General features: G+C 43.9%; 1 pseudogene; it reads left to right on the top strand.

Moving 5' to 3' along the window:
- Positions 1-11,242: 11,242 nt before the first annotated feature.
- Positions 11,243-14,029, top strand: LOC135228582 (nucleophosmin-like; annotated as a pseudogene).
- Positions 14,030-21,172: the final 7,143 nt, after the last annotated feature.

Genomic DNA, 21,172 nt, shown 5'->3' with positions numbered 1-21,172 from the left:
TTGCTTCTCTAGAGAACCCAGCCTAAGACAGAGGCCAAGGAGCCCTGGTGGTGCAATGGTTAAGAGCTCAGCTGCTAACCGAAAGGTTGGCAGTTCGAATCCACCAGCTGCTCCTTGGAAACCCTATGGGGCAGTTCTACTCTGTCCTATTGGGTTGCTGTGAGTCGGAATTGACTCGAGGGTAGCGGGTTTAAGAGACCTTTGGACACTCCAAGCTTTTCAGTCCTTGCTCGGCTCCTCATTAGCAGATAAGCAATTTAACCACTCATTTTTGTCTATAAAGTGGGTATACCAATAGTGCCCACCTCATTAGGTTGTTCTGAAAATAAAATGAATTCGCCTGAGTACTCAGAACAGTGTCTGGCACATAAACGTCCAATGCGTGTTAGCTGTGCCACTACTGCCATCCTCATTACCATCATCACATTAATTTGTTTGGTCATAGCGTTCACTCATGGGTAAATGTTGTGTCCCTCACAGCTCTTTGTTTTTCAGAGACTGAAGGGTGATCCTTTAAATCTTCTGGCCATCAATATTTAGAATTTTGTTCATATAGTAGTAACATGGCATTACTTACATAGAGAGAGGTGGGGAGGCGGGGAAAGAAGGCAGGGGGAAGGAGAGAGAGACAGAGAGCACCCTGATGGCATAGCGGTTAAGAGCTCAGCTACTAACCAAAAGGTCCGCAGTTCAAATCCACCAGCTGCTACTTGGAAACCCTGTGGGGCAGTTCTTCTCTGTCCTATAGGGTCATTATGAGCCGGGATCGATGCAACAGCAACGGGTTTGGCTTTTAATTTTTAATTACCAAGTAATAAATTATAACTGCTAGTGGTATTTGGTGGCCAAACTAAGAAGCTACTCTGTTTTGTAGCCATGTAAACAGATGCCTCTGGGATAGAGCAGAGATCCATGCACATTTCAAGCTGTTAAACCTTCTTATGATGAGGAAATACTCCAACTGCTTTTCGTCCTGAGAGCAGAAGCAGCTCTAATATCTCTGACTCAGAGCCATTTGGTAAATCACTCAAAGAAAAAATACCAGACAGCACAAAAACAGTTTTGACCGAAGGTTAAAAATTACACTTGGCCACTAGATGCCACGTAAATTAGGTAGCAGATTTCAATCACACTTGATCTATTTAAAACCTTCATCGGTTTGCACTTGGCCCAAGCACTGCCATGCCTATATTTTGACACCGTGGGAACTCTCAAGAGCTGGCTGAGTTGAGGCTTAGAAGTACCTACAGCAGTTTCTGCAGCTACGGATGTAAAATCCTTTTCGTTATAAAAAGAGAGAAGTAATTTTAAATTTCTGCCTGAAATCTTCAGACCAGTTTGGGTTTTTTGTTTTGTTTTAAGTAGATTATTGAAGGTAAGATTGAAAGACTGGATAACGTACATCTTTTCAGTTCACTTTGGTGTAACATGAAGTCCTAGTACCACACAGCCCCATAATTCACTGACGCCTTGTCTCAGCTGGCCACAGGAACCACTGGGCTTGGCCGCCACCTTTTTACCAGGTCCAGCAGCCTCATCATATCTGCCATTTCCTTTTCAATTAATTCTAGGATACGGCCAGCCATGGACTAGTGTTACATCCCAAAGGACAAAGGAATAGAATCTAATCCTCGTTATATAAAAAGGCTGCTAGAGAGAGAGTTAGGTCATTTATTTTTCATGCCCTGCAAGGATATTAAGAGAGAAGCTGATTGTAAATTCCAACAAGAAGACTTTAATAGAGCCACGGAGATGAAAATGAAATAGATACTAAAATAAACCACAAAATAAATGTGTGTTTTCCTTCCCTGTATTGGAGGAGACACTCTTCTCTTCGGAGAGATGCCAGTAGAGACAGCAAGGGTGCGGTAAGTGATGAGGTCCAGCTCTTTGCTTAGCCTGTGGTGCTAAGCTCGGACTGTCCACTAGGTGGCCCTAATACCTACTAAGTACCTTCAGCCAACCCTAAGCCTTCCAGTCGACCCGGACTCAGAACTGCCCCGTGGGATTTCCAAGGGGCGGCTGGTGGATTCAAACTGTCGAACTTTTGGTTAGCAGCTCTTTATGCTGCGCCACCAGGACTCGGCCAGTGGAACATTTAGTGCCAGGATAAAATCAAGTACAGCATATTTAATTATAAGCGTGATTGAAGAAGTCCTCTACAAAGAATCATTCAGTGATCATCTAAAAAGCCTAATAACAAATTATTAATTACCATTTGGCTGTTAACCAAAAGGTTAGCAGTTCAAATCCATGACCCGCTCCTTAGAGGTCGTATGGGTCAGTTCTGCTCTGCCCTGCAGGGTCGCTATGAGTCAGAATCGATTCAACAGCAATGTGTTTTGTTTTGTTTTTTAAATAAGTTAGAGAGTTGAACACGTACTTTTATCCAGTACCATCACGAGGCTTGGTGTCACGCGGGGCGGTAACTCCTGGTGTCACCTCCGCCCCCGCCCCCACCTGGGGTGGGCAGGCCAGCTGGCAAGCCCCTTCTGGTGGGCAGAGCAGCCCCACCTAGACCCGCCCCAGCACAGGGCCAAGTACCCAAGGGGGCGCAGCTCCTCCTCCCTCTCCCATTAGTCAAGGTGGAGACCCTCCTCTCTGCCCGATGGTGGGCACCACGGCCCAGCCAACCCTAGTGACGCCGCTGCGTTGGTGTCCCCTCCGCACTGCCGTGGAGTGATTCCGACCCATAGGACCCTACAGCACAGAGCACAACTGGCTAGCCACATCTTTCTCTGCAGAGCGGCTGATGGATTCACCCCGGACCTTTCAGCCAGCAGCTGAGCACTTAACCACAGAACCCACCAGGGCTCCGGAAGACAGAAAGGTAAAGTAGAAGTTATAAATCCAGGAGGAAAACGAGAATGGGAGAGAAATAAGCAGCAGACCAAAACACATTCTTAAGAGGTTGGCAAACAATGGCTGAGTGTAACTGGCCTTCGAAAAAGCTGAAACCCAAGTGCCACCAGAGGGGAGACCGATGAGAAGTAAGCCTAGCCCATCCCAGAACCCTGGGGCTAAGGGATCAGAAGACCCCACAGCTGGGGAGTGCAGAGGCCAGAATAAAGATACAGGGAAATCTACATTCTGGCCTGAATGTCTCCCAGATCCTTTCCTCACTCATTTCCCAGAAAGCTGTGGGACCAGGCGGATTTACTCTCCCTAATGGTTAATGGTAGGGATTAAGGGATCCTTCTAGGACCCTAATATTGGGAAACCTGCTTGAAATTGGCTTAGTCCTTACTCATTCCTCCTCCACTGAAGTTTATTGCTCATTGGCTGTCCCCTTCCCCACTACATTCAGCTTTTCAGATGCTCACTCTTAGATATAAGGACAGCCAGGAACCACCAGACTTGTCAGGAAAGCCTTCAACTTAAAAAATACAGCTCGAAGCAAAAAGGGAAAATAAGTAAACTTAGAGGAAACAAAATCAATGCAGACGATGGAAGAAAATTTCAAAAAAAAGATGTAATTAATGTCCTCTGAGAAAAAAAAGAGAAGGTATTGAACCCATAAAATAAGAATAAACCAAAAACCAAACCCGTTTCCGTCAAGTCGATTCTGACTCAGAGTGACCCTATTATAGGACATAGTAGAACTGTCCAGTAGACTTTCCAAAGAGCACCTGGTAGATTCAAACTGCCAACCTTTTTGGTTAGCAGCCGTAGCTCTACCAATACAACTGGCTAGCCACAGGGTTTCCAAAACAAGAATAAGGTGCTTAAAAAGATCTAAAAATTAAGAAAGAAACAATCAAAATAAGAAAGAGCTCTTGGAAATCAAGGATATAATAGCTTGGAATGAAAATTTCAGTTGAAAATAATTTTTTTTAACTTCCCATAAAATAAAACAAAAAGGAAAGTAAGAGAAAAAAAAAAAAGACATAGGAACATTAGAAAATAACCTAGGCTCCCCAACTTTAGACTAGAAAGAGAAAATTAAAGGAAGAAAATAATACAAGAACATTTCTGCAAACTAAAAAAAAAGATTTTCCAGGACAAAAGTATCCATCTAGCACCCAGCTCATTAAATTTAAAAAGATCTAGGCCAGATCCTTCAGAGGAAAAAAAAAAAATAGTATATGTACATAGAACAAGTAATCAGCATACATTGGACATCACACTAGAAATTAGAAGTCAGTAGAAACACATCTTCAAAATTATAAGGGTAAATTAATTTTACACCTACAAGTCCACACCCAACCAAACACTCAATGGCCTGTGAGGGTGGAGTAGGAGTCCCTTCAGACATGTAAGTTCTCAAACAATTTACCTTCAATGCACTGTTCCACACCCAAAACAAGGGAGTGAACTAAGACAGAGGAAGACCTGGGATCTAGGACACACGGAGTCCAACCCAGGAGAGAGGAAAAGGGAATTCCTAGACAGTGGTTAAGGGAAGTGCCGGGAGGAGTCTGTGCAACAGGCCAGTAATACACTGAACCCTGGGTAGGTGGAAGCCACAGTGTCTCCAGGGGAAAAAAAAATAGAACCGATAGATTTTCTCATTTAGTTGACCTTGCTGACAGGGCATGTTGTTCTTTCTGTTGGGAATTATGGGCATGAACGAGTGATAAAACCAACAAACCAAACCAGTTGTCATCAAGTCGATTCTGACCCATGGTGACCCCATGTGTGCTCCACAGAGTTTTCCTAGCTGTGACCTTTCAGAGGCAGATTGCCAGGACTTTCTTCTGAGGTGCCTCGGGGGGGGGTCAGACAACCAGCCTTTCACACCACCCAGAGACTCCTCTATTGGTGATAGATACATTAAGAAAAAAAAACTAAGCAAATTTTAAAACAAGGTAATGTGTATACTTGATTAAATCTTGGATTTAAAATGACTTAAAATTATTGGGACAGTTGGAAACTTGAAAAAGGACCATATATTATTAAATGACTTATGTTTAAAAAAATTATATTAAGCCAATAATAGAAATTGATTTAAGTTTATTTAATGTATATTTGCAAATCGGGGTAACATTTCCAACTAGAGAGTCAAGTGTTCCAAAGAAAAAAATATTTTACAGATTCTTATACTCCAGCTTATTACTAGTAATTTACACGCTGTCGTAGAAAATAGAAGACAGGAATAGAAGCGATAAGCCAGTTTGTGGGCCTGCAGGGTTCCATACAGCATGATCTTAAGGAGCAATTAAAACAATTATTGATTTTCCCCAAAACACAGCTCTAGTCCGACCTTCGGCGTTTCTGTTGTCGAAACTGCACGTAGGTAATTCTGTAAAAGAGCATAATGCTCAAGACTGGACTATTGTTTGATTCAAAGGCGAATTTTAAGAAACCAGTTTTCTCAAGGCTCAAGCTTCAAAGATCATCTCGGGGTGGGTCATCTCAGCCTCCACAGAATCCAGAAATCTGAATGCCACGAGAATGAAACACTCCGACCTTCGCTTGGGTATGACAAAGGCATTTTAAGCATGTTCAAAGTCACCAGCGTGGGTGATACAGAAGGGCGACAGCCTAGCAAAACGCCAATAGGCTTTTCACCAAACAAGGTGAGTCCGAAGGAATGAATACTTTCTGAGTGGGTGAAACGGCATTCCAAGGCATGGCAACGACATGTAGGAAGGCGCAGTCATGACAAAATGACACACCGTGACATTGGCCCATTCATTCAACAAATACGTTGACTACTGTGTACCAGACGAGCCCCTGGGGGTGCAAATGGTTAGCGCACTCGGCTGCTAACCAAAATGTTCAAGGTTCGGGTCTACCGAGAGGTGTCTCCAAAGAAAAGCCTAGTGATCTACTTCCAAAAAATGAGCTATTGAAAACCCCATGGGGTACAGCTCTACTCTGACAAATGCAGTCACTGTGAGTTGGAGTGGACTGCATGGCAATGAGTAGATAGGATTGCAGCAGGCACTGTCTTTAAGTGGTCAAATTATGTTTTTGTCAGGTGCCTTCAAGTCGGTTCCAACTCATAGTGACCCTGTGGACGACAGAAAGAAACACTGCCCAGTCCTGCGCCACCCTCACAATTGTTATATTTGAGCCCATTGCTGCCGCCACTGTGTCAATCCATCTCGTTGAGAGTCTTCCTCTTTTTTGCTGGCCCTCTACTTTACCAAGCATGGTGTCCTTCTCCAGGGACTTGTCCCTCCTGACAACATGTCCAAAGTATGTGAGACGAAGGAGCATCCTGGCTGTACTTCTTCCAAAACAGATTTGTTCATTCTCCTGGAAGTCCATTGTATATTCAATATTCTTTGCTGACATCATAATTCAAAGGTGTCAATTCTTCTTTGTTTTTCCTTATTCATTGTCCAGCTTTCTCATGCATATAAGGCAACTGAAAATACTCTGGCTTGTGTCAGGGGCACCTTAGTCCTCAAAATGACAGCTTTGCTTTTGAACACTTTAAAGAGGTCTTTTGCAGCAAATTTGCCCAATGCAATATGTTGTTTGATTTCCCGACTGCAGCATCTATGGGCTTTGACTGTGGACCCAACTAAAAGACAATCCTTGGCAGATTTAATATTTTCTCCATTTATCATGATGTTGAAGAAACCCTGGTAGCGCAGTGGTTAAAGTGATCAACTGTTAACCAAAAGGTTGGCAGTTTGAAACGACCGTTGGCTCTGCAGAGGAAAGACGTGGCAATATGCCTGTAAAAAGACTTATAGCCTTGGAAACTCTACGGGGTCGCTATGAGTCTGATGATTCTTATTGGTCCAGTTGTGAAGATTTCTGTTTTCTTTATGCTGAAGTATAATTCATATCAAAGGCTGTAGTCTTTCATTCATCAGTAAGTGCCCCAAATCCTCTTCACTGTCAGCAAACAAGGTTGTGTCACGCTGTGTTCTTCTTGCTCAGCATACAGACTGAGTAAGCATGGTGGAAGGTTACAACCCTGCCACACACCCTTCCTGACGTTAAACCATGAAGTATCCCCTTGTTCTGTTCGAAAAACTACCTCTTGGTCCATGTACACGTTCCTAATGACCACAATTAAGTGTTCTGGTATTCCCGTTCTTCACAATGTTATCCATAATTTGCTATGATCCACACAGTCAAATGCCTTTGCATAATCAATAATACACCAGTAAACATCTTTCTGGTATTTTCTGCTTTCAGCCAGGATCCATCTGACATCAGCAATGATAGCCCTCATTCTACAACCTCTTCTGACTCCAGCTTGGATTTCTGGCAGTTCCTCATCGATGTACTGCTGCAACCATTTTTTAATTATCTTCAGCAAAATTCTACTTGCGTGTGATATTAATGATATTGTTTGATAATTTCCACCTTCTGCTGGATCACCTTTCTTTGGAATGTGCACGGATATGGATCTTTTCCAGTCAGTTAGCCAGGTAGCTGTCTTCCAAATTTCTTAGTATGGACAAGTGAGCGCCTCCAGAGCTGCATCACTTGTTGAAAGATCTCAGTTGGTGTCCCATCAATTCCTGGAGACTTGTTTTTCACCAGTGTCCTCAGTGCAGCTTGAACTTCTTCCCTCAGTGCCACCGGTTCTTAATCATATGCTACCTCCCAAAATGGTTGAAGGTCAACCAATTCTTTTCCGTACAGCCACTCTGTGTATTCCTTCCATCTTCTTTTGATGCTTCCTGCGTTGTTCAATATATGCTCGTAGAACCCTTCAGTATTGCAACTCAAGGCTTGAATTTTTTTTTCAGTTCTTTCAGCTTGAGAAATGCCAAGCGTGCTCTTCACATTTGGTTTTCTAACTCCAGTGAGATGATGGAAGTAGTCAGAGACCCACCCTCCCTACCTTCAGGGGTTATATTCTAGTGGTAGGTGTGGAAGGAGAGAGGGGATACAGAAACTGTAGAAAGCCTTCCAGGCAGAGGGAACTCCTGAAGAAATGCCCTGAGGGCAAACAAGTCAGGTGTGTTGGAGGTAGGCCTGGAAGCTGATGTGCCTGGAGGAGGGTGACCCAGGAGGGAGCAGCAAGAAAGAAGATTCCAGAGTTACTCAACCCTATGGAGCAGTTCTACTCTGTCCTATAGGGTCACTATGAGTCGGAATCGACTCAATGGTGACAGATTTGGTTTGGGTTAGGTAGAGCTGCTGAGAGGTCAGTTCAGGGGGGCTTTTAGGACATGGTACAGATTTTGGCTTCATTAACGTAACTGGACTGTTCCAGGTTTGCTCAGCACTGCTATAGAGACAGAAAATGGGCGAAAGTGAAAGAAGAAGCTTTATTTGGTTGGCCAAGCAAAGGAGCACTCTGGGACTTGCGTCACCAAGATGGCTCCCAGAACAATAGGCCAAGGGGTTTATATGCGTGAAGTAAATCGGGTTTGCGGTCTTTAGGAACACCTCAAGGTGGTGCCAGCTTGCTGATTGGTCTGGCCCCAAAAGGCATTCCTGGGGCAGTCTGACCTTTCTGCACTTACTCATTCTAAAAAGGTGTGGAGGGGGGGTCTCTCAAACCAGATCTTGGGCTCGGACCCCTTGCTTCTGAAAGCCTTCCCCCAATCTTGGACCACTAAACTTTGGTTCCATCCAGTGGGAGAAGAGTTCTGGAGTCACCCACAGGACAGAGTCAATGGTTCTGTGCATGTCAGGCTGACCAGATCTAGTTCGTGCCAGTTTCAGCTGGTTGTGCAAACCCAGTCTCTTGTTTTTCTCAGTTTGGCCAGAAACAGGAAGTATACCTAAATAAGGAGATAGCTTAAAGACAGGGAGTTAGTTCCTATATCACAGAAGATAGCAGGCACAGCCCTTTGCCTATTCAGGATGGTAGACAGGCTGCCAGTCTCATTAATATTGAATTTTACCTAAACCCTGTGATACTGGAAAATGGCAATGGTTAAAGAAATCCTCCCTCCCCCCACCCTTCCCATATGACTTAAATAAGACTCATGGATACCCCTTGTTCACCTGTGACAAGGTCAGACACAGACCACCAAATTCCCATTCCCTGCTTCATAAATGATTAACTGAACTGTTTTCCCCAGTGATCAATCAGAAACCAAGCATCTGTTCACCAAACTTAATTTCTCTCCTTTCCCCAAGTCCCTGAACTTTGGCCTCCTCTCACTTTGAGCCAACATACTCCCCTCTTTAAGGGCCCTTCCAAGAAAATAGGCTGACCTCAGCTTAAAGCATTCTGATTTACTATCCCATGACACCACCTTTTCATCCCACTTCCCCACACCTGGGTTTTTCCTATCCTGGTTTACTCTTGGTCTACTTGTAGATCTTACAGTCTTAGTGTTCTCCCTGGAACAATAGGCCCCTTCCCCATTGTTCTAATCTCTTTCCCCCTTTCTTTCTGAGTAAAGCTTCTTCCCATCAAAGTCTGGGTTTTTTTTTTCTTTTTCTTTTTTTTTTTTGAAGCGTTTATTCTGAATTTATAGAGCAGAGAAATGAAATTATCTTACCTAGGAACTACAAAGACTGCATTGGCTGCTGTGCAGAGAATGGACTATAGGGAGATGAGGGTAGAACCGGGAAGCCAATCAGGATGTCACTGCTGAGAAGTCAAGAAGGGTAAGGTCATAGAATTATTCAAGAAAATACTCCCCCTCTTTTAAACTGAATTCTTAATCCTTCACAGAAACTAAACTCGTGATAAAGATAATTCTTGGAAAAATTTAAATAATTAGATAAGTGTAAAAATAGCTCCAACTATAAACATGGCAGAAGCACTGGACCTCCTTGTCTAACCTCACAACAGGGAAGGAGAATCACTAGCAGCACCAACAGCCCAAGGCTGATTCCTATGAAGCAGAGACCAGACACACCTTCTCTCTCCAGCTTTTTTACCAGTTCTGACACAGGCCATTCCTCCCATGGCACTCTCTACTTCTCTGATGGGTGTCCGTATTTCCTGCAGTGGCCACACAGAACTCAGAGACAATACTCACAATTATGTCGTTTGTTAGGGAAGTACCAGGTTATAATTCAGGATCAGGAATGACTTCAGATACAGTTCTTTGGTCAGGACAGCTTCTCGGGCTCTTGGGCCAGCCCCGCCTCTGCCTTGCTCCGGCAAGTCTTACAAAGCTTTTTAACTCTATCAATAAGTGCCCAGAGGCACCCAACTCCACCAGCAAGCCTTCTGCACTAAGCTTTCTCACTCTGTGGGCCAGGAAGCCCGCCACGCTGTGTCCTGCTTGTCTCCTAGTTCTGCTGCCTCTGCTGCTGCTCTTTCTCTGCTGCTGCTTCTCGCCATCTCTTGCCATCTCTCCCTGTCTCTGGTGTTACAGCTTGCTCTGGCTCTGTCTGTCTCCTGGGTCTAGGAGGCTCTCAGCACAGGAATCCCAAGTCCAAAGGGCATGCTCCACTCTTAGCTCTTCTTTCTTAGTGGTAGTGAAGGCTTCACTTTCTGCCTCAGGGATGGCTTATTTTAAGCTTAGTGAGATTGTACAACTGACTGATCCCCTTGTTAGGGTTCCATATACCTTATTTGCATGGTCCCACCCCCACATTGGGCAAATCTGCTGTAAAAGATCTCTTTAAAATGTTGAAAAGCAAAGATGTCACCTTGAAGACCAAGGTGCGCCTGCTCCAAGCCATGGTGTTTTCAATCATCTCATATGTATGCAGAAGCTGGATGACAAATAAGGAAGAATGAAGAAGAACTGACGCCTTTGAATTACGGTGTTGGCAAAGAATATTGACTATACCATGGACTGCCAAAAGAATGAACAAATCTGTCTTGGAAGAAATATAGCCAGAATGCTCCTTAGAAGCAAGGATGGAGAGACTATCTCAAATACTTTGGACATGTTGTCAGGAGAGATCAGTCCCTGGAGGAGGACGTCATGCTTGGTAAAGTAGGTGGATGAAAAAGAAGACCCTCAATGAGATGGATTGACACAGTGGCTGTAACAATGGGCTCAAGCATAATGATTGTGAGGACGGCACAGGACCGGGCAGTGTCTCATTCTGTTGTACATAGTGTCACTATGAGTTGGAACTGACTTGAGGGACACATAACAACAACACCCCCACAAGCGTGCTGTGCACCTTATAATGCATTATTAGGATGCTGTCTAATCCTCTTGGTGAGCCACGATCACCTTATTTGCCTAGGCCCACCCAATCATTTGGTGGGAGTTACAAAACCATGGTGAGAAAGACCACATAAAAGGGATCCGTGGCACTACAATAAGCCATATCTAGCCTATAAAACGCGGGCACGTAAACTTAAACCAATGCAAGCTGCCTCCTGCTGAACAATAACCAATCATTTAAATTTCCCTTCTGGGAAATCCTCTAACCGTTTGGACTGTATATAAACTGATCAAAGTTGTAATGTGATGAGCTTGTCTCTTTGGAGGGGTACTCTCCATTCAAGAACAGTTTTTCCACCCAATAAAACCTTTTACCTCTCATCGACTTATTGATCGGATTTTTAATTTTGACAGAATTAACCATTGGATTAAACCCTGTGGAGGTCATCATGACCTTGACGAGAGCAGTTTGGTGGTGTGGCAGGGTAAAACCTGATTTGAGTGAGTTTAAGAAATCATTTTTTTTTGGAAGAAACAGTGGAAAGAGAGGAGTTGGAGAAATGCTGAGGTGTTTTGCTGTGAAGGCAACCAGAGAAATGGGGCTGTAGCTGGAGAAGTTGTGGTATCAAGAGGGAGGTTTGTTTGATTTTTTAATTACAGTCCCTGAGTGGTGCAAACATTAGCACACTTGGCTGCTAACTGAAAGGTGGAGGTTCTAGTCTACCCAGAGGTGGGTTGGGAGAATGGCCTGGTGGTCTACTTCGGAAAAGTTAGCCACTGACACTCATGTGGTTGTCACGAGTCAGAATCAACTTCAGGGCTTTTAATGAGAGAAAGTACAGGTTGTTTGCATGCTGATGAAAACAATCCAGTAGACTGGGGGAAATGGATAATGGAGAGAGGGGGGACAACTGCTTCAGCAATGATCTTGAGTAAATGAGAAGGGAAGGGACCTTGGGCACAAGCAGAGGGGTTGCCCTTAGCCGGGAGCATGGACAGTCCATCCACAGGCACAGGAGGGAAGGCAGAGCATGTGGACACAGGCGCAGATGGGTGGGTGGACATGGAGAGGAGCGCTGAGGACATTCGACTCAGATGGCTTCCATTTTCTTAAACAGAAAGCAAGCGGAGAGTGAGAAGTGTTAGAAGTTTGATGTAAGAAGGGAAGGTGTGAAAACTAACTAACTAGGGGAGTCTGAATGTTATTCAAAAGGGTTATTTAATAATTTTGGAAAGAGTAAATATTCCGGGGAAATGTAGTGGGGTTTCCAGGCAGAATGAAGGATCTGCTAGTAGTTGGGGTCAGGGGTTGGAGCAAGCCCAGTTAGGCTGGCCGTATGTGTCTACTGCTGCATGTTATCCTGAGTGCGTTCAGCTGGGAATTGAGAGTGACGCAAGGAAGTGATTATAATGACTGATCATGGAATTTAAACTGGTAAGGAGAAAATTGAAGAACTGCTAGAAGAAATGAGCAGCAAAAATTGGAAATGGTAGTCAGAGTCAGACTGAGATGATGACAAAGTCAGAGCATGTCATGGGAGTGAGTGATGTTACAAGGGAAAGGGCATGATTATTGGAGGACAGGAGGTAAAGGAAACAGGAAGCCTGGCTATTGGAAGATCACTACTTGGACCCTGAAATCTGGAGTCACTTCAGAGACAGTGGCAGTGAGCCTGGAGATAAAATCTTCAAAAAATGAGGGAAAAGTACCCAGGGGTCCCTAGGTAACTGCATTGAGGAGGGGTAGAGTCTTAGAAGCGAGGATGGAGAGACTTCATTTCATGTACTTTGGTCATGTTATCAGGAGGGACCGGTCCCTGCAGAAGGATATCATGCTTGGTAGAGTAGAGGGTCAGCAAAAAAAAGGAGACCTTCAATGGGGTGGATTGACACAGTGGCTGCAACAATGGGGTCAAACATAGCGAAAAGCCCTGCGTGATCCTGTCTTTGCGACTGTTCTCAGCAGCAGTAGTGGTTTATCTCCATCCTCCTTGCCCGCTTAAGTGCGTGCCACCACCCCATGGAAGATTTAATGGACATGAGGCCCCAAAGCTATCTTTTCAGTTGTGAGCTAAAGGCCTACAAGGATCATCACTTTGAGGTGGGTAATGATGAAAACGCGCACCAGTTATCTTTAAGAACAGTCAGTTTAGGGGCTGGTGCAAAGGATGAATTGCATGTTGTTGAAGCCGAGGCGATGAATTAGGAAGGCAGTCCAGTTACAGTAACACTGACAACTTTGAAAATGTCTGTACAGCCAGCAGTGTCCCTTGGGGGCTTTGAAATAACACCACCTGCGGTCTTAGGGTAGAGGTGTGGCTCAGGGCCTGTGTGTATTAGTGGACAGCTCCGTGGAGGGAGATGCAGGGTCAGCTGATGAAGACGAGGGTGATCAGGAAAGTGATTTGCCCCGGCAGGTGGTGACAAGGTTCCACAAAAAACAGTACAACTGGCTGCTGATGAGGATGACTCACGATGATGATGAAGGTGAAGATGATGATGATTTTGACGATGAAGAAAAAGGCCCAGTGAAGAAATCTATACAGGATACCCCAGCCCAAAATGCACAAAAACCAAACCAGAATGGAAAAGGTTCAAAACCATCAACACCAATGATCCTTCAATAAAAAGGTCAAGAATCCTTCAAAACAAACAGGAAAAAAATCTCCTAAAACACCAAAAGGACTTAGCACTGTAGAAGACACTGAAGCAAAAATGCAAGCAAGCACAGAAAAAGGTGGTTCTCTTCCCAGAGTGGAAGCCAAATTCATCAATTATGTGAAGAATTGACCAGGAGGTATTCACGGTCTCTGGCAGGGGAGGAAGTCTCTTTAAGAAAACTAGTTTAAACGGTTTGTTAAAATTTTCCACCTTGTTTCTGTAACAGTTGCTATCTGGCTGTCCTTTTATACTGCAGGGTGAGAATGTTCCCTACCGTGTCTAATAAACGTTGTCTGTGGTCTTTTGCCAAGAATGTGTTGTCCAAAATGCCCATTCAGTTTTTAAAGACGGAGCTCTACCCCTTGCGTGGTTTTAAGTATGTCTGGAAGGTTATGACAGGACACAATAGCAGTGGTCAGATACATGGAAATGGTGGGGATGGCAATAATCGCGAGGATGGCATAGGACTGGGCGGGTTTGCGACGGCTCGGGCCAGTGGAGTGCAGTGGACGCAATATGAAGCCGGGTTGTAAAAGACGATGCAATGTCTGTCTAATTCACCAGAGTGCTCGCACTTGGAGCCCTGAGCTGCCACCTGAGAAGTCTGACTCCCCTGAGAACACCAGCTGTCAGGAAGCCAAGTGGAATGAAGAAGCCAGCGTAAAAAAGTCAGTCAAGCCACACAGAACTCAGAGACAATACTCACAATTATGTGGTTTGTTAGGGAAGTACCAGGTTACAATTCAGGATCAGGAATGACTTCAGATACAGTTCATTGGTCAGGACAGCTTCTCAGGGCATTGAAATATTTATCTTGAATACTGAGGGTTTTTTTTAGCTCCCCTTTAAATTTTGCACCTAGATGAAAATCACGCAAGGGAGCAATTAGTCCAAAGGACTAACGGACCACATGAACCACAGCCTACATGACCCTGAGACCAAAAGAACTAGATGGTGCTTGGCTACTTCCACTGAGCACTCTGACTGGGATCACAACAGAGGGTGCTGGACAGAATTGAAGAAAAATTATAGAACGAAAAATCGAAGTCACAAAAAAGGCCAAACTTACTGGTCTGACAGAGAGTGAAGGAACCCCAGAAACTGTGGCCCTAAGACGCCCTTCTGAACTGGAATTGAAGCCTTTCCCAGAGAACACCTTTTACAAACCAAAGACAGGCTCATAAAATAAACAGTAACACCCGAGACGAATGTGCTTCTTAGAAAGATCAATTATAGGAGATCAAAAGGGCAGCATTTACCCAAAGGCTAAGATGAGTATGCAGGAAGGAGTAGCAAATCAAGAGGAAAGGAAAAAGGGGAACCCAGGGCGGAAAGGGCGAGAGTACGGACACATTGTGGGGAATAAAACCAAGGTCGTGGGATAGTTTGTGTACAAACTATCGACTGGGAAACTAATTTGTAAACTTTCACCTAATGCATAATAAAAAATAAAAACAAAAATTAAAGAAAAAACAAAGTGTTAAAAAGCAAAACCATTTTGCACCTAGAGCAAGTGCCTCACTGGCCTCCCCCTCGTCCTGGCCCTGAGGGACATTTTAGCCCCTTTTACTGATAGACTGGCAGGTGGTCTTCTCAGTCTATCTGTAGAGACGTGTACATCCAAAGAACAAACATGCAATAAAAGTAAGCAAACAAGCAAGACTTCTGAATGGAAAGCCTTTCTCCAGGGATGATTACAGGTTCTCCTCCCTCTGCAGGCTCAGCTCTTGGGAGGAACACACAGGTACCAGCAAACTGTTAAAAACAATAGCCAAAAAAAAAAAACAAAACTGCCCTCCCGTGGATTCTGATTCATAGCGACCCCCTGGTTTCCAAAGCTGTAAATCTCTACGGAGCAGACTGCCACATATTTCTGCCATGGGATTTCTGCTGGTTTTGAACCGCCAACCTTTCAGTTAGCAGTTGAGCACTTTAAACGCTGCACCACCAGGGCTCCTTTAAAAACAACAGCCACCGTCTGTTAATTCCATCTGCTTCCACTGAGAAATAAGAAATCATTGCATGGCGGTTTCAGTGGTCTTCGAACACGTAGAGGGGATTTTAGGAATATGTTGTATTCACTTTGAGAAAAAATCTATAAAGGAAAATTCTTTAACAGTTGGATATGAGTATGAGACAGCTGGCAGTTTAAAAACGTGGCCCTCAGTTTTCTGACACCCTCCCAGGAAGAGGTGGGGGTCTAGGGCCACAGCACTTGAACATGAGCGGGCTTGCGACAGATCGGGCCAGTGGACTGCAGCGGGTGCAATATGAAGCCAGGTCGTAAAAGACGATGCAACGTCTGTTTAATTCACCACAGCGTTCGCACTTGGAGCCCTGAGCTGCCACCTGAGAAGTCTGACTGCCCTGAGAACACCAGCTGTCAGGAAGCCAAGTGGCATGAAGAAGCCAGCGTAAATACGTCAGTCAAGAAAGGACAAATACTGCATAATCCACTTTAAGGACTATCTAGAAGAGCAAAACATATAGAGACCAACGTTTAGTGGTTACCAGGGGCAGGTGGGAAGGAGAGGGGAAGGAGGACTCACTGCTTCAGGGACACTGGCTTCTGTTAAGTGTGAGGAAAACTGTGGAAATGAAGAGTGGGGACGGTTGAACAACGTAGTATTCGGTAATTCTGTCACAAGTCTGTTACAGAACGCTACCTGTAAAAAATGTTGAAAGGGAAAATGTTACACACATATTTACCAGAATAAAAAATAGATAAATAAAAAGCCATGTGTAGGCTCTCCTGTCTTGGAGTCATTCCAGCCCAAGAGATAAGAACCAAGACCTCAAGGAAGAGAGAGAAACCATCCCTGCTATGTCCTGTCTGAATTCCTGACCCACAAAATCCATGAACACAATCAAATGGTTGCTTCGACCTGCTAAATTTGGGTCAATATGTTACATAGCAGTAGTAACTAGAACAGAGTATTTACCAACATGAATGAATAGATTCACTCTCCAGGAATACCCCAATCGTCTGCAGAACGGAAGCGCACAGTGTTTTGGGATAACGTTTTTCCAAAAAATCGGAAGTAGTCTCTGTACATAAATATTATCCCACTTGCCGTTTTCTATTACAGCCTCAGGGCAACAGAACACGTACAGCCTTGCCAGTGTTTTCCTTTCAAACTGCCTTCTCTCTTGTAGGATTGGAAGGATAAAGTTATGAAACCTTGTTCTTTGAGTCCCTGTTTCAACCTTTATCCCGTGAATGCAGATGTTAGTAAAATGCACCCCCAAGCATCTCGATAACAGCTGATCAGCGTATCTTTTCCGGAAATGATGTTATTTCATGACTACGTATTTTACAGACCTAGCAGGAAAAATGTCAGCATTGTTGCTGACAGTTTAAAGAAATATCATTATTTTTGTTCGTATTTTTAAGCCACAGAGATAAAATCAATCCCCAGCAATATTCTTGCTTTTCTGGTTATTTGGTTGGTTGATGTCATGGATTGAATTGTGTCCCTCCAAAATATATGTCAACTTGGTTAGGCCATGATTCCCAGAACTGTGTGCTTCTCCACCATTTTCTGATTAGGGTGGGATTGTAACACCCTTACTAAGGTCACATCCCTGATCCAATGTGAAGGGAGTTTCCCTGGGGTGTGGCCTGTACCACCTTTTATCTCACAAGCAAGGAAAAGGAAGCAAGCAGAGAGTGGGGGGCCTTGTACCACCAAGAAAGCAGTGCCAGGAGCAGAGCACATTCTTTGAACGCAGGGTCCCTGTGCAGAGAGGCTCCTAGTCTGGGGGAAGATTGATGAGAAGGCCAACAGAGAGAGAAAGCCTTCCCCTGGAGCTGACACCCTGAACTTGGACTTTTAGCCTACTTTACTGTGAAGAAATAAATTTCTCTTTGTTAAAGTCATCTACTTATTTGTATTTTGAAGCAGTGCTAGATAATTAAGATAGTTGGTTTCGGTTTTTTGGTCTTACAATACTGTGTATGGTAAGGATCCCCCACGTGTCTGTCAGTTTGTCGTACCGTGGGGGCTTGCGTGTTGCTGTGATGCTGGAAGCTGGTATTCAGATACCAGCAGGGTCATCCATGGAGGACAGGTTTCAGCTGAACTTCCGGACTAAGACAGACTAGGGAGAAGGACCCAGCAGTCTACTTCTGAAAAGTATTAGCCAGTGAAAACCTTATGAGTAGCAGCGGAACATTGTGTGATATAGTGCTGGCAGATGAGCCCCCAGGTTGGAAGGCACTCAAAAGATGACTGGGGAAGAGCTGCCTTCTGAAAGTAGAGTTGATCTTAATAACATGGATGGAGTCCAGCTTTCGGGATCTTCATTTGCTGATGTGGCACGACTCAAAATGAGAAGAAACAGCTGCAAACATCCATTAATAACCGGAACCTGGAATGTACGAAGTATGAATCTAGGAAAATTGGAAATCGTCAAAAATGAAATGGAACGCATAAACATCGATATCCTAGGCGTTAGTGAGCTGAGATGGACTGGTATTGGCCATTTTGAATCGGACAATCATATAGTCTACTATGCTGGGAATGACAACTCGAAGAGGAATAGTGTTGCATTCATTGTCAAAAAGAAATGTTTCAAGATCTATCCTGAAGTACAATGCTGTCAATGATAGGATAATACCCATACGCCTACAAGGAAGACCAGTTAATACGACTATTATTCAAATTTACGTACCAACCACTAGGGCCAAAGATGAAGAAATAGAAGATTTTTATCAGCTGCTACAGTCTGAAATTGATTGAACATGCAATCAAGGTGCATTGATAATTACTGGCGACTGGAATGCAAAAGTTGGAAACAAAGAAGAAGGATCAGTAGTTGGAACATATGGCCTTGGTGATAGAAACAATGTCGGAGATCGAATGATAGAATTTTGCAAGACCAACGACTTCTTCATTGCAAATACCTTCTTTCACCAACATAAATGGCGACTATACACATGGACCTCGCCAGAAGGAACACACAGAAATCAAATTGACTACATCTGTGGAAAGAGACGACGGAAAAGCTCAATATCATCGAAGAACAAGGCCAGGGGCCAATTACGGAACAGACCATCAATTGCTCATATGCAAGTTCTAGCTGAAACTGAAGAAAATCAGAGCAAGTCCATGAGAGCCAAAATACGACCTTGAGTATATCCCACCTGAATTTAGAGACCATCTGAAGAATAGATTTGACGCATTGAACACTAGTGACTGAAGACCAGACGAGTTGTGGAATGACATCAAGGACATCATCCATGAAGAAAGCAAGAGGTCACTGAAAAGACAGGAAAGAAAGAAAAGACCAAGGTGGATGTCAGAGGAGACTCTGAAACTTGCTCTTGAGCGTTGAGCAGCTAAAGCAAAAACATTCACGACGTAAAAGAACTGAACAGAAGATTTCAAAGGGTCTCCCGAGAAGACAAAATAAAGTATTATAATGACACGTGCAAAGAGCTGGAGGTGGAAAACCAAAAGGGAAGAACACGCTCGGCATTTCTCAAGCTGAAAGAACTGAAGAAAAAATTCAAGCCTCAAGTTGCAATAGTGAAGGATTCCATGGGGAAAATATTAAACGACGCAGGAAGCATCAAAAGAAGATGGAAGGAATACACAGAGTCATTATACCAAAAAGAATTAGTCGATATTCAGCCATTTCAAGAGGTGTCGTATGATCAGGAACCACTGGTACTGAAGGAAGAAGTCCAAGCTGCTCTGAAGGCATTGGCGAAAAACAAGGCTCCAGGAATTGATGGAATATCAATTGAGATGTTTCAACAAACAGATGCAGCGCTGGAGGTGCTCGCTCATCTATGCCAAGAAATATGGAAGACAGCTTCCTGGCCAACTGACTGGAAGAGATCCATATATATGCATATTCCCAAGAAAGGTGATCCAACCGAATGTGGAAATTATAGAACAATATCATTAATTATCACACGGAAGCAAAATTCTGCTGAAGATCATTCAAAAACGGCTGCAGCAGTGTATCGATAGGGAACTGCCAGAAATTCAGGCTGGTTTCAGAAGAGGACATGGAACCAGGGATGTCATTGCTGATGTCAGATGGATCCTGGCTGAAAGCAGAGAATACCAGAAGGATGTTTACCTGTGTTTTATTGATTACGCAAAGGCATTTGACTGTGTGGATCATAACAAACTATGGATAACACTGCGAAGAATGGGAATTCCAGAACACTTAATTGTGCTCATGAGGAACCTTTCCACAGACCAAGAGGCAGTTGTTCGGACAGAAAAAGGGGATATTGATTGGTTTAAAGTCAGGAAAGGCGTGCATCAGGGTTGTATTCTTTCATCATACCTATTTAATCTGTATCCTGAACAAACAATACGAGAAGCTGGACTATATGAAGAAGAATGGGGCATCAGGTTTGGAGGAAGACTCATTAACAACCTGCGTTATGCAGATGACACAACCTTGCTTGCTGAAAGTGAAAAGGACTTGAAGCACTTACTAATGAAGATCAAAGACCACAGCCTTCAGTATGGATTGCACCTCAACATAAAGAAAACAAAAATCCTCACAACTGGACCAATAAACAACATCATGATAAAATGAGAAAAGATTGAAGTTGTCAAGGATTTCATTTTACTTGGATCCACAATCAACAGCCACGGAAGCAGCAGTCGAGAAATCAAAAGACGCATTGCACTGGATAAATCTTTTGCAAAGGACCTCTTTAAAGTGTTGAAGAGCAAAGATGTCACCTTGAAGACTAAGGTGCGCCTGACCCAAGCCATGGTATTTTCAATCGCATCACATGCATGTGAAAGCTGGACAATGAATAAGGAAGACCGAAGAAGAGTTGACGCCTTTGAACTGTGGTGTTGGCGAAGAATATTGAATATACCATGGACTGCCAAAAGAACGACTCTATGAGTCGGAATCAACTCGATGGCAGCGGGTTTGGTTTTTGTTTGCCAAAAGAACAAACAAATCCGTCTTGGAAGAAGTGCGGCCAGAATGCTCCTTAGAGGCAAGGATGGCGAGACTGCATCTTACATACTTTGGACATGTTGTCAGGAGGGATCAGTCCCTGAAGAATGACATCATGCTTGGCAGAGTACAAGGTCAGCAGAAAAGAGGAAGACCCTCAACGAGATGGATTGACACAGTGGCTGCAACAATGAGCTCAAGCATAACGATTGTGAGGATGGCGCAGGACCGGGCCATGTTTCGTTCTGTTGTACATAGGGTCACTGTGAGTCGGAACCGACTTGATGGCACCTAACAACAACAACATGGTAAGGATAATAATAAAGTTCTATAAATGTATCAAATACTCCTGGGAATAAGCAAGCTTTGTGTTTCTGTCATCCTGGGATTCAGGTTCCCAATTTATGGTGAGGTGTAAGATCAAAAAAAGTTAAACCAGCACCAAACCACCACCCTGAAAGGTAGAATTTTTGAACAACAGAACAATATAGAATAACAATGCTTCTCTGAATTGTAGATTTCAGGGTAAACATGTAACATTACATGGACATTCGACTTGACGGCACTGGGAGATGGGAGGACATTATGGGAACAATTTATCCTGACAGAAATGTTTG

This window comes from Loxodonta africana, chromosome 23, assembly GCF_030014295.1.
Source record: "Loxodonta africana isolate mLoxAfr1 chromosome 23, mLoxAfr1.hap2, whole genome shotgun sequence".
In the NCBI taxonomy this organism is placed as follows: domain Eukaryota; kingdom Metazoa; phylum Chordata; class Mammalia; order Proboscidea; family Elephantidae; genus Loxodonta; species Loxodonta africana.
This window is presented reverse-complemented; position numbering and strand designations above follow the sequence as displayed.